The sequence below is a fragment of the Balaenoptera physalus genome, assembly GCF_965194825.1.
Source record: "Balaenoptera physalus genome assembly, chromosome: 9".
Classification (NCBI taxonomy): Eukaryota; Metazoa; Chordata; class Mammalia; order Artiodactyla; family Balaenopteridae; genus Balaenoptera; species Balaenoptera physalus.
The window spans coordinates 12,504,702-12,515,765 of NC_138888.1; the positions used below are offsets into that span (position 1 = coordinate 12,504,702).

Genomic DNA, 11,064 nt, shown 5'->3' on the forward strand with positions numbered 1-11,064 from the left:
GGAAAGTCAGAGTTGGAAGGTGGGTGACCCAGTCATCCTATGAGCAAAGGTCATGGGGCCAAGTGTCCTCAGAGCGACGTGGTTCATGCATTCCACACAGAATGGACGTGGAACCCAAGTGGCAGACACTGGGCACGTTGCTTTGTATGAATGGGAGCTTGAAGAGCAACTTTGAACCGCAGAGACTTCCAGTTAAGTTTCTTTGGGCTTCAAGCTGGACATAGTCAAGTATGCTCAGGTGAAATCACATGTTTTTATTTATTTCGCCCTGTGTGTGAGTGTGTGTGTGTGTGAGAGTGCACACGCACATGCACGTGTACATGTGTAATGTTATAGAAATCCCACTGACTCCAAGCACAGGACGGAAATTTTAATTTCAGTGAAACTGCAGTTATTTCACTCAGACTGAAAGCTGGAAAGCCTGCTGGAACCTGAAACCGCTTCCCCAGTTTCTCATGGGAAACGTGGTTTCTTGCCTCTCTTTCTCTCTGTGCATTGACTGCAGCGTCCCCAACAGCAGACTTTCTCTGCTTTTTCATCTCACACATGGGCCAGCTTGGTTGCCAGCCCTGATGCTATATCAGACCGTCGCTGGCTGGGGCTATCTATTAGTTCACGTTTTTTCCAAGGGGGAAATCGCTTGGATGCTGGGAAGTCCATGGATTGCTGGCCTGGGGTCACGTGTGCAGCTCCAATCCAGTCACCTGTGGCTGTAGTGACAAAGAGGTAGCACTGTCCCTTCAAAGGCTGGAGTAAACTGTGGCTGGAAGAAGAGTGTGGTCCTGAATCCCTCCATCTGCTGTGCTGCAGTGGGTTAGGCTGTAGTCTGACCATCCCTCTCGGAAGCAGAGTGACAGAGGCTGGTGCCAGCATGGCTGGTCCGACGAAGAAGAGAAGACTGTGGTGGCCGTGGGATGAGGAAGGGGCTCATGCCCGAGTCTGTGGTTGTAGGATCCCAGGCAGGAGCAGACCTGCTGCCCCTGACAGCGTCCCAGTCTGTCTTTGGTCCTGGCTGTGGCCTTCCCATTTTTTGCACCTCTAGGTACAGTACAACACTGGGGACGGCCCTTCCACAGCAGTGCTCCCGGGTCTGCCAGGAGATGCAGCTGGTGTCAGTGACAAGGGAAGGCTTGAACCCTGTCCCTGTTAACTGAGGCATGGAGGTGGCTCAGTCTCCGTACGGTTTTTCAGTTCTGAATGGGGCTAACGAACTCCAGGTTCTGGAGGAAGGAAGTGCCGAAAGGCCATGCTTTGAGGGCTTGGCGATGGCCTGGCAGACTTGACTTTTGAGTAGGTGTGGTAGATGCAACGTCTGGGACAAGAACACAGCTGGAGGCCCTCCACCTGCCGTCCAGTGCCCTTCACTCTCAGCCCGCCCCCGCCCCCGGCTTTGTCCTTCACTTCAAGGACCTCACTCAGGAGTACAGACCGCGCAGCCCATGCGTCCCAGTGATGCGTACTCTCCCCACACACAGTCACCCACGGGCCGTCCTTCAGTCCTGAGGGCGTGCGTCCCAGCTGTGCAATGTTGGCTCCCTTAGGAAGAGGCCTGTGTTGGCCCTACATGAAGCGAGCTCAGGGTCACGTGGGCAGGAAATCCTGGGTCTTGGATGACCAGAGCAGAGTCTAGATGTGGTGAGTGGTGTGCACTCAGAGTGGGGACATCAGGTGAAGCTCAGAGTTGTCCCCTGGTCACTTCATCTAAACAGGAGGGGTGTGGCCAGAGAAGGGCCAGAATAGGACTCTCTAAAACAGGGGCTCCAGAACCTGGGGGCCATTCCGTTTATAGTTTTCAGTTTGGAATTATAACTTTGAAAGAATGGGCTCACAGAATCCGGTGTGGCTATTTTGATTAGCTCCAGAGAGGCAGACAGATCTCATGATCATGGGGTATTAGGCCTCTTGAAATCAAGTCTCTAAGCCCAAGTAGGATGCCTCCTGTCATATGGTACCATTGGCCTTGGCAAGATCTGTTGAAATAGATACGTGTACACGACAGGTCTTTGGCAACACTTTCCAGCCCCTCTTTTCCCCTCCACTGCCTGCATTTGTTTGAGGAATTCTTCAGCTTGTGGGAGGCTGCCCCTTGTTATAGAAATACAAGATGAAAATTGATACTTGCTTTCCCATCCTCCTTTGCAGCTAGGGAGTATGACCTGGGCTCAACGAAATAGACACACCTACCTAGGGCAGAGCTTCTCAACCAGTGTGCTGTGGCAAAGCGGTAGACCATGAATAGATCATAGGAAGGCTGAGATAGGGAATTCTTCAGTCCTTGGAAATGTCTGGTAGGGTCTGGGGTGGTCAAAGCTCCTGGACATGTCACCTCTGACTGCAGCATCCTCATGTACCCCAGTGTATTGTAAACATACAATTTTCTGTAGTGCTGTGGCATGAAAAAGCTGGGAGGCACTGGACTAGGAAACTGAACTGAGAGCTTGGAAGGTTCTCTCCATTGTTGCTGCAAGATGTCATGTCGTGGGCTGCCCTGGGCTAAGTGTTCTCTCCTGGGACCACTTCTGTGACATGGTTCTCCATTCCTTCAGTTAATATTTAAAAATTTTAATAGATTCATTTTCTGTCTCAATCAGTCAGCGTTCTGTAATAGCTATACAATAATAGCTACTGCAACAGTTACAACACAGAAACTCTAAGGGAGGGGAAACTGGTTAGGAGAGCAAATACTTTTCTTCCCATTCCAGGGTAAATCTGAGCAATCTGAGCCTTTTGTTGGACAAAGATATTCCTGAAAAGTCACACACTATAAAATTTAGAGCTTGAAGGGGCTTTGAAGGTTCTTCTAGTTCAATCCTCGCATTATATAGCAATACTACTACGAAGCCAAAGTGAAAGAGCTTGCAGGCTCACATAGTTAATGGAAGAATCTCTAGAACTTCAGAAGCATGCGTTCCCCAAAGTTTTCCATCATTAAAAAGGGTTTTGTTGTTGTTGCTTAGTTCCCGCCCCCTCCCCAGAGCAAACGCAATCCAAACCAAGAATAAACTTGGAGCACTTTTTTTTTTTCAAAGTTAAAGTTTCCAGTTAGTTTGTTCCATAAAGTATTGATGAAGAAGTTGCTCAATAATCGACACTTCCATGGAAACAGAAGGCATTCCACTCAGGTGAAATCTGGTTTATTTCTATGATCTGAGCGGGTATTTCCTTTAGCGATGCCCTCTCTCGATTTTTTTTTTTTTTTAATAAAAACTTGGACCATTTCAGTGTCTAGCTGTTCCTGGCATTCCCTTTTCCATAGGAAAGAATGCTTTTAATGGCCTTAAGCTAAAGCAAATACTTCTTTTCCTGATGCTTGCTAAACAAGCCAAATACATTCTTTGCTCCCTTGGAATTTTCTTGTATTTTACTTATTTATTTTTTAACGTGAAAAGTGTGCCAGACGACTAGGCAGATTGCCATGTAAATTTCACATGGATTAGCAAGAAGCCTTAGAGCTTCAGAAGGTTTAAATTAAGCAATTAAAAGCGTATTTGCAAAGAATCACTTTTTAAAAGTGTTTTGTTTGTTTCTTTTGTTTTGTTTTTAAGCCGAATGAAAGATGCCTGGGGATGGGAGTTGGGGAGTGGGAGGGGCTGATGGGAGGAATTACCCAGGAGTGGGAGGAAACGGGGATGTTCATCATCTTGATAACAGCAAACACACCTCCAAACTAATTAAACTGTTCGCTTTAAGCATGTGCAGTCTGTTCTATGTCAATTATAGCTCAACAAGGTTGTTTATAAAAAATGAAACAGTTCAAAAAAAGACTGTGTAAAAAGTTAGGGAAGGAGAGAGAGCCAAAGGATCAGAAAGTCTGCTGACCATGCTGTTCCAAATGCCCAAAGAGGATGTGGAAAGCATTATTTTGAAAAAGCTGCCAACTCAGCTCACAGGTGATGGCCAGATCGGAAGACCCACACCACGACCAAAGACCCACACCACGACCAAAAGCCATTTCTTCATGAACGGCACTTCCAATGGCCTCCTCCCAGGTCTGCTTTCTCTAAATGCTTTACCTAGGTTTTGTGAGTCCCTTGATCATCTCTGCTTAACGTGGGAGATGGGCCGTCTTTGTGTTTGAAAAAATTACCCATTTATTTTTCAGGGGAGTGCAGCAAGGATTTATGTATATTAAATGTAATTCTATAATTGATTTGAAGGTTCCTGGAATGTGTAAATTATAGATCAAACTCTTAGCCATAAGGCACTGCTCAAATTATTATGTTTCATAGGAATTCACTGGAATTTCATCCTATCAGCTGCTGTGTGGAATAAATGGGAGAGAGGCTCAGAAGCAGAGTCTGAGCTCCTCCTGAAATTGGTTAGAAACAGCGTGACCATATAATTTATTATCCAAACAGAGACACTTTGAGAGTGAAAAAAATCTACTGTTGATTTGTATTTATGTTGGCAGCACAGACGTAATCTAGGACTGTACCTGATAAAGGAGGACATCTGGTCACCCTCGTTAGAAGACTCTTTGATTTTATAAAAGTAGAAATTAATGAGCCCAGGTCACCCTTTCTGTGTGCTAGGGAGCAAAGCAATGTTCACACAGACAAAGGGAGCTAGATCTGAGTATCCAGTGGACCTGCTTTACCTGGAGCTGGAGAGAGAACGAGGTGGGGAGGGAAAGAAGGCAGGGATTACTCACAGGGGTTTCAAGGACCCAAGTCAGCCACTGGTGACAAGGACCGATTTTTCCTTACGAGGGCTTTGAGTGACTCTGTCTTTATTTCTTTGACCTGAGGAACATCAGAGCTATATATAAGGAAATCTTTGCATGATGGCAACATATTCAGCCTCTCATATTTGAAGAAAATGTTGGTTAAGACAAATATGACTTTTCTTCAATTCAGTTTCCTGAATCTGTCATGATATTTGAAGCTCAGAAAGCAGAATTTAAGCAGACTCTTTTGGTTATTTGTTTTGTTTTTTTAAAAAAAGTATAATTTTTTTTTTATAGTTTGTACTTCCTTTTCCTACAGTCTTAAAGAATTGCCATTAAGCCTAAGTAGCTAGAATTTGAAAATGGAAGAGTAGATGGCAACATCACAGAGATGAGAGTTACAAAGGTTTTCAAAGATATGAAACTATCTTTAATATCCTGCCTGGGGATTAAAGGGACAGGATGTGTCTTGGATAAGCTTTCATGAGTCCACAGTAATTAGTTTTTATTTCATTGTGTTGAATAGCTTTTCCTAACATGTACCTTTTGCCAAACACAGTGGTGTGCAAGGCTTTATATGATTTTATTCTTGCTTATTTTGCTAGCCTCATCTCTCAATCCTTGCTTGACTCACACTTTAAATTCTAGCAATATTAAACTTCTTGTAGTACCCCCATGCCCCACACAGAAGACTTTAGAGACTTTGAACAGCTCTTTATCTCTCAGTCCTGTTCATTGCTATGTTCTTTGTAGAGAATGTATTTCCTTCTACTTCACTCCTCCTCTTCTTTAAACATTCAGTGGTCACTGCTTCCAGGAAGCCCTCCCTAACTCCTTTCCTCACTTCTCCCCTAGTTGCTTTAGGATTCCTTTTCTTCACCTCCTTAATATGTATGCAACTCTCTATTACTATGTGTTATGTTATATTTATGTAATAGGGAAGAATAAATCTGACTCCATATGGGATCTGTTTCTTTTACTCTAACCTTTGTATTCTACTGCTTTTCCTACAAGTTAAGAATGTTGCCTATAGCCTGAAATATACAGGATAGCCCATTCTCAAGGTTCTGACCTTTAAAGGTATAACATTTTCCCATTCATACAAGATTAAAAAGTTGCAGAACAGAGAATAACCTCTGTCTTGTTGGAGGTTTATAGGAACATTGTGACCAGACCAACATGGGCAGCTGCAAGAAAAAAGTATTCTAGCACCAAGAGCTTTGCAGCAACCAAATACACCCCCTCCCCTTTTAGTAAAAAAGAAACCTTCGAACTCAGGGAAGATGGTTCTTTGGGACACTAGTCCACCATCTTCTCTCTCTTTTGAATAAAGTCTCTATTCTTTGCCCCAACAACTCATCTCTTGATTTATTGGCCTGTCGGTCGTGTGGGGAGCAGTATGAGCTTGGACTCAGTAACAGTTATAAGTTTTTATATTTGTGTCTGACGTACATTGAACAAGCATCTAGAAAACTAAATCTAGGGGCTTCCCTGGTGGCGCAGTGGTTGAGAATCTGCCTGCCAATGCAGGGGACACGGGTTCGAGCCCTGGTCTGGGAAGATCCCACATGCCGCGGAGCAACTGGGCCCGTGAGCCACAACTACTGAGCCTGCGCGTCTGGAGCCTATGCTCCGCAACAAGGAAGGCCGCGATAGTGAGAGGCCTGCGCACCGCAATGAAGAGTGGCCCCCGCTTGCCACAACTAGAGAAAGCCCTCGCACAGAAACGAAGACCCAAAGCAGCCAAAAATAAATAAATAAATTAAAAAAAAAAAAAGCTCAAATAGATCTATAATACCTTCAAAAAAAAAAAAAACAAAAAACTAAATCTAGTATAGAATGTTCTCTCTCTCTCTTTGTCTCTCTAATGGCCAGCACAGTTGACCCAGAGTAGGTGTTTCCAAAGCCTATGAAAATGTACATGAACCTGAGAAAACAACCAGTTGAAACATTTCCAAGAAAGACAGGTGTGCAAATGATTCCAGCTGAGAGTAGGTGCAGTGCTGTTTACTTTACTGCTCTTGAGCCAGCTTTGCTTTTTCATTTCCTCAGAGTACATATGTGTACATATTAGATAGAAGCAGATGTATAGAATTTAAGTGTAGTGGTGCTATCATCAGATCAGAATAACACAGGCTTTGTTGACCCCACAATACTGGATTCATTTTTTGTTATTAGTTTATTTCATGTCAGTTTCCATTTTTTCTTGGAACTGAGAAATACCACATATTTAACTGCACATTTTTAAGGAAAATGATGGTAATAAAACAACTAGGAAGTGTTACTTCCAAACTACTATTAATGTGCTTGCAAGGTTTCTTTTTCCAATGTCCTTTTTGACTGAACAAACACTGAATATTCTTGGACAGCATCTTTATTTTTGAAGTATGTTACCGCAATTAGCAGGGGTATGAAAAGACTGGGGGAGAAAATGATTAGAAAAGTTCAAATATATTTAGTTTTTAACTTTCTGAAATCTTAGTGATTATTATATGTTTAAATGGTAAACTTAAAAAAAATTATTAGTCCAAAAGCTGGGAATCAGGACTTGAAGTTTGTATAATATGTTTCCCAAATCAATGTCACTAGAAAGCTAGCAAAAAGCAGGGTAATCTAAGCTTTGATTTCTAAATGCAGAAGAGAAGGTTAAGCAGTCTGATTGTTACCAAACCTAAGTTCATGTGCCTGACACACAGTGAGGCCAAACAAACGGAAACATCAGGATTTGGAGCAGAGAAAGGTTTATTGCAGGGCCAAGCAAGGAGAATGGGTGGCTCATGCTCAAAAAACCCTGAACTCCCTGACGGTTTCTGGGGAGAAGTTTTTAACAGGCAAAATTTGGGGTGAGGGCTGCAGGGTGTGTGACTTTCTTCTGATTGGTTGATAGTGTGGTAACAGGGAGATGCTCCAGGAATCTTGTGCTCAGCCTGAAGTTACCATCCTCCACTTGGGTGGGGGCCTTAGTTCTTGCAGAAGAACTCAGAGACATTGTTAGGTTTATTCCTTGAGGAGGAACCAGGACCTTGACCCAAGGCTACACTATAGTTTCTTGACTTCTCCACCTTTTTTTTTGCCTTTCCTCCCTTCCCTGATTAGCAACTGTTTGAATCTGCCCTTGGAACTCAGTGAAGGTCAAGGAGGCTGAATGAAGCCTATTTTCTACAAACAAGAAACTGGGGACACAGAAAGGCTTTTGTGCCCAGGAGGGCCTCACAGGGTCCTGCTTGGTTTCGTGATCTATTTATTAAGTGCACATAAGTATAATTATTTTTAACTATACAGATAAACCAGTGGAATTTGGGATGGCTAGAGTATTCAGACCAAAATTCCCGGTCTGTTATTCAAAACACAAATGGGTAACTGGACAAAGGAAGGTGTCTCTGGATACATCACTCAAAGTACAACAGGGTTGAGTTTTCTTAAAGCTTTCCTCTGCAGAAGCCCAAAGCTTAGGAATTACCAGTTCAATGTGCAACAGGAGGCGGCATCGGGCTTCTGCAAGGTCCTTTCTTAATTAACCAAGGCTGAGGCACCTGTGCCTTCTGATTTTACATGTACTAGGCAGGTTAATTACATGCCTACTGCCATGAGTTTTTTGTTTTTGTTTTGTTGTTGTTGCTGTTTTTAAATAGCAGAACCTCCTGGCCACAACCTCTTGCTTAGCGATGCGATATCTGATGATAGTTGTGCAGGGGTCGCCTCTGATATGGGATCAGCATTGAGCACCCAAACCAAGGATAGATGTGAAAGGCTTTGTTCTATGGGAGAGTAGTAATTAGCTAAGCCAACCAGACTAGTTCCCTCCAAAATTGTTTTTGGGGAATGCAGAATAGATTCACAGAAATGTGGAGTAGATACATAGATCAGAGCAACGGCACTTTGAAGGAAAGAATACATGGGCTGTTGTTAGGGGAACCACTGACCGAAACTGCCTACCCTGGCCAGGCACTGTAGTAACCACTTGCATGAGTTATCTTACAACAGGAGGTCCTGATAAGGAACACAGAACTAACAAGCTACCACCAGCTAGAAGAATTCGGGAAAGGTCAAAAGGAGAGAGGAGATGTCAGTCCATGTGTCCTACCAACCTCCCAGAATCCTTCTCATTGGAATCCATCTTGGCTGAGTGATGCGTGCACCACCAGGAAGGACCCTGAGTCACAGTGGTAGGCCAGAGACAACCTGGAAACTAACCCCATCACCATAAACCCTGAGACTGCGAGCCACGTGGCAGGCAGAGCAGTTCTCCTGGGTTCCCTTACCCCACTGCTCTCCACTTGGATGCCCCTTCCCAATAAAGTCTCTTGCTTTGACAGCACATGTGTCTCCTTGGACAATTCAGTTCTGAGTGTTAGATAAGAGCCCACTCTTGGGCCCTGGAAGGGGTCCCCCTTCCTGCAACACTATGAGAGAAGTGAAGAAGAGAGTTGTCTCAAGACCTGCCTAATATTCTCATAGCTAAGTTCTGACACTCACATACCTTTATATGTCCTCACTTTTCTTAAGGTGGCCTGAGAGAATCTCTGTTCCTGATAATCAAGGGTCTAATGACCACACCCAAGGGACAAAAGATGACTGCATAAAACCCTACAGCCAACAAAGAGAGAGTTGCTAATCAGAGACTCTTAACAGAAGGAGAAGTGGAGAAAAAAAGACACAAGGTGCAAAGTGCCAACTTCTTTAAAGCTCCAAACAAATGCCAGAGATTCCTCCCTATGCCAATCCTAGATGGCCCCAGGCAAAAATGACCATACTAAGATCAACTGAAATCATTGAAGAGGGTGTGGCTAAGATAAAAAAAAATAGAAGTTCTAGTAATTATTTAATCCTCTTACATTGTTAGGAAGTCAACTTTTGGCCAGAAGACAGAAAGTCCCTTCCCCATGATATACAGATGGTCAAAAAGCTTTTGGTTTCCTGGAACTGCTATTGAAAATTCCAAGTATCTGAGTATAAATTAGAGGTATTAAAGGTTTGGCTAGGGGGCTTCCCTGGTGGCGCAGTGGTTAAGAATCCACCTGCCAATGCAGGGGACAAGGGTTTGGGCCCTGGTACGGGAAGATCCCACATGCTGGGGAGCAACTAAGTCCGGGAGCCACAACTACTGAGCCTGCGCTCTAGAGCCCATGAGCCACAACTACCAAGCCTGCGCGCCACAACTACTGAAGCCCGCGTGTCTAGAGACCATGCTCCGCAACAAGAGACACCATCGCAATGAGAAGCCCGCACACCGCAACGAAGAGTGGCCCCCACTCGGTGCAGCTAGAGAAAGTCCGCACGCATCAATGAAGACCCAACACAGCCAAAAATAAATAAAAATTTAAAAAAAAAAAGATGCAATACGAGCTTAGTTTTTCAAAACTCACATCCTACAAACCTCTTTGCTTAACATGTTTTTTATTAGCTCTTCTAATTTATGAATATGGCAAAAACATACAAATGAGTGTAAGTATCCAGACATGGCATATAATATACAAAATCTCTTATATTTTTAATTAAAAAAATTTTTGTTTTCTTATATATAACTCGGGTTCCTTTTGGCCAGGTTTGAAGTTAGAATCTCTTTAGATCTGGGACCTGCTACATCTGTGATCCCATGAACCTCCATCATCACAGACTCTATTCTAGGTGGGTTCACTACTCACCAGCTTTTTGGCCTTGGACAGCTGTATCTCTTGGCCTCTGTATCTCTTTAGTTCTTAGTTCCTTACCTGTAAATTGAGGGGTTGAGTAGATCAATGGTTTTCTAACTGTGTTCTATAAAGCCTTGATGTGACTGTGGATACCCTTAGGGACCTCTGGGTGGATGGGAGCAAGGGGCACTAGCTGCTGGGGCTCTGGGATCCCATAGTACCTGCTCAAATGGAGCAGTTTTACTTACGTCTACTGGATTTATTGGAGTTCTATGTGAGCTTTCACTTGATGAAAGAGTTGTAAGGCCAAAAAAAAAAAGAAAAAGATTTGCAAACCACTAGACTAGATAAAAATTGTTACTGTTTTGTTCTAGAATTAAATTATTCTACTCTAAACACCTTAATTGGTTCTGGCATGAATGGCTCTCAATATCTGTTAATGGAACTTCCCTGGCAGTCCAGTGGTTAAGACTTTGCCTGTCCTTCCCCTGCAAGGGGCATGGGTTCAATCCCTGGTTGGGGAACTAAGATCCCACATGCCGTGTGGCATGGCCAAAAAAAAAAAAAAAAAAAAAATCTGTTGGATGAATGGCGTCCCTGCCCTTAGGGAATTTATAACCAGATGAAAAATCTTCCTCATCTTAGAAAATACTATAGTTAAAATAATGCTTCTTTTATCCTATTGCCATCATACTATACTTTCAATTGCTTCTTAATTTTTGAATTTTGTAAGAAGCAAAAGAGAATGTCTATTCTTCATCTTCA

General features: G+C 43.4%; 1 long non-coding RNA gene across 1 annotated transcript; it reads left to right on the top strand.

Moving 5' to 3' along the window:
• Positions 1 to 1,495: 1,495 nt before the first annotated feature.
• On the top strand, positions 1,496 to 10,624 carry LOC309666963. Its single transcript, XR_014267427.1, has 2 exons — positions 1,496 to 3,989; positions 9,173 to 10,624. It is a non-coding gene; the product is annotated as an uncharacterized lncRNA (long non-coding RNA).
• The last annotated feature ends 440 nt before the right edge of the window (positions 10,625 to 11,064 follow it).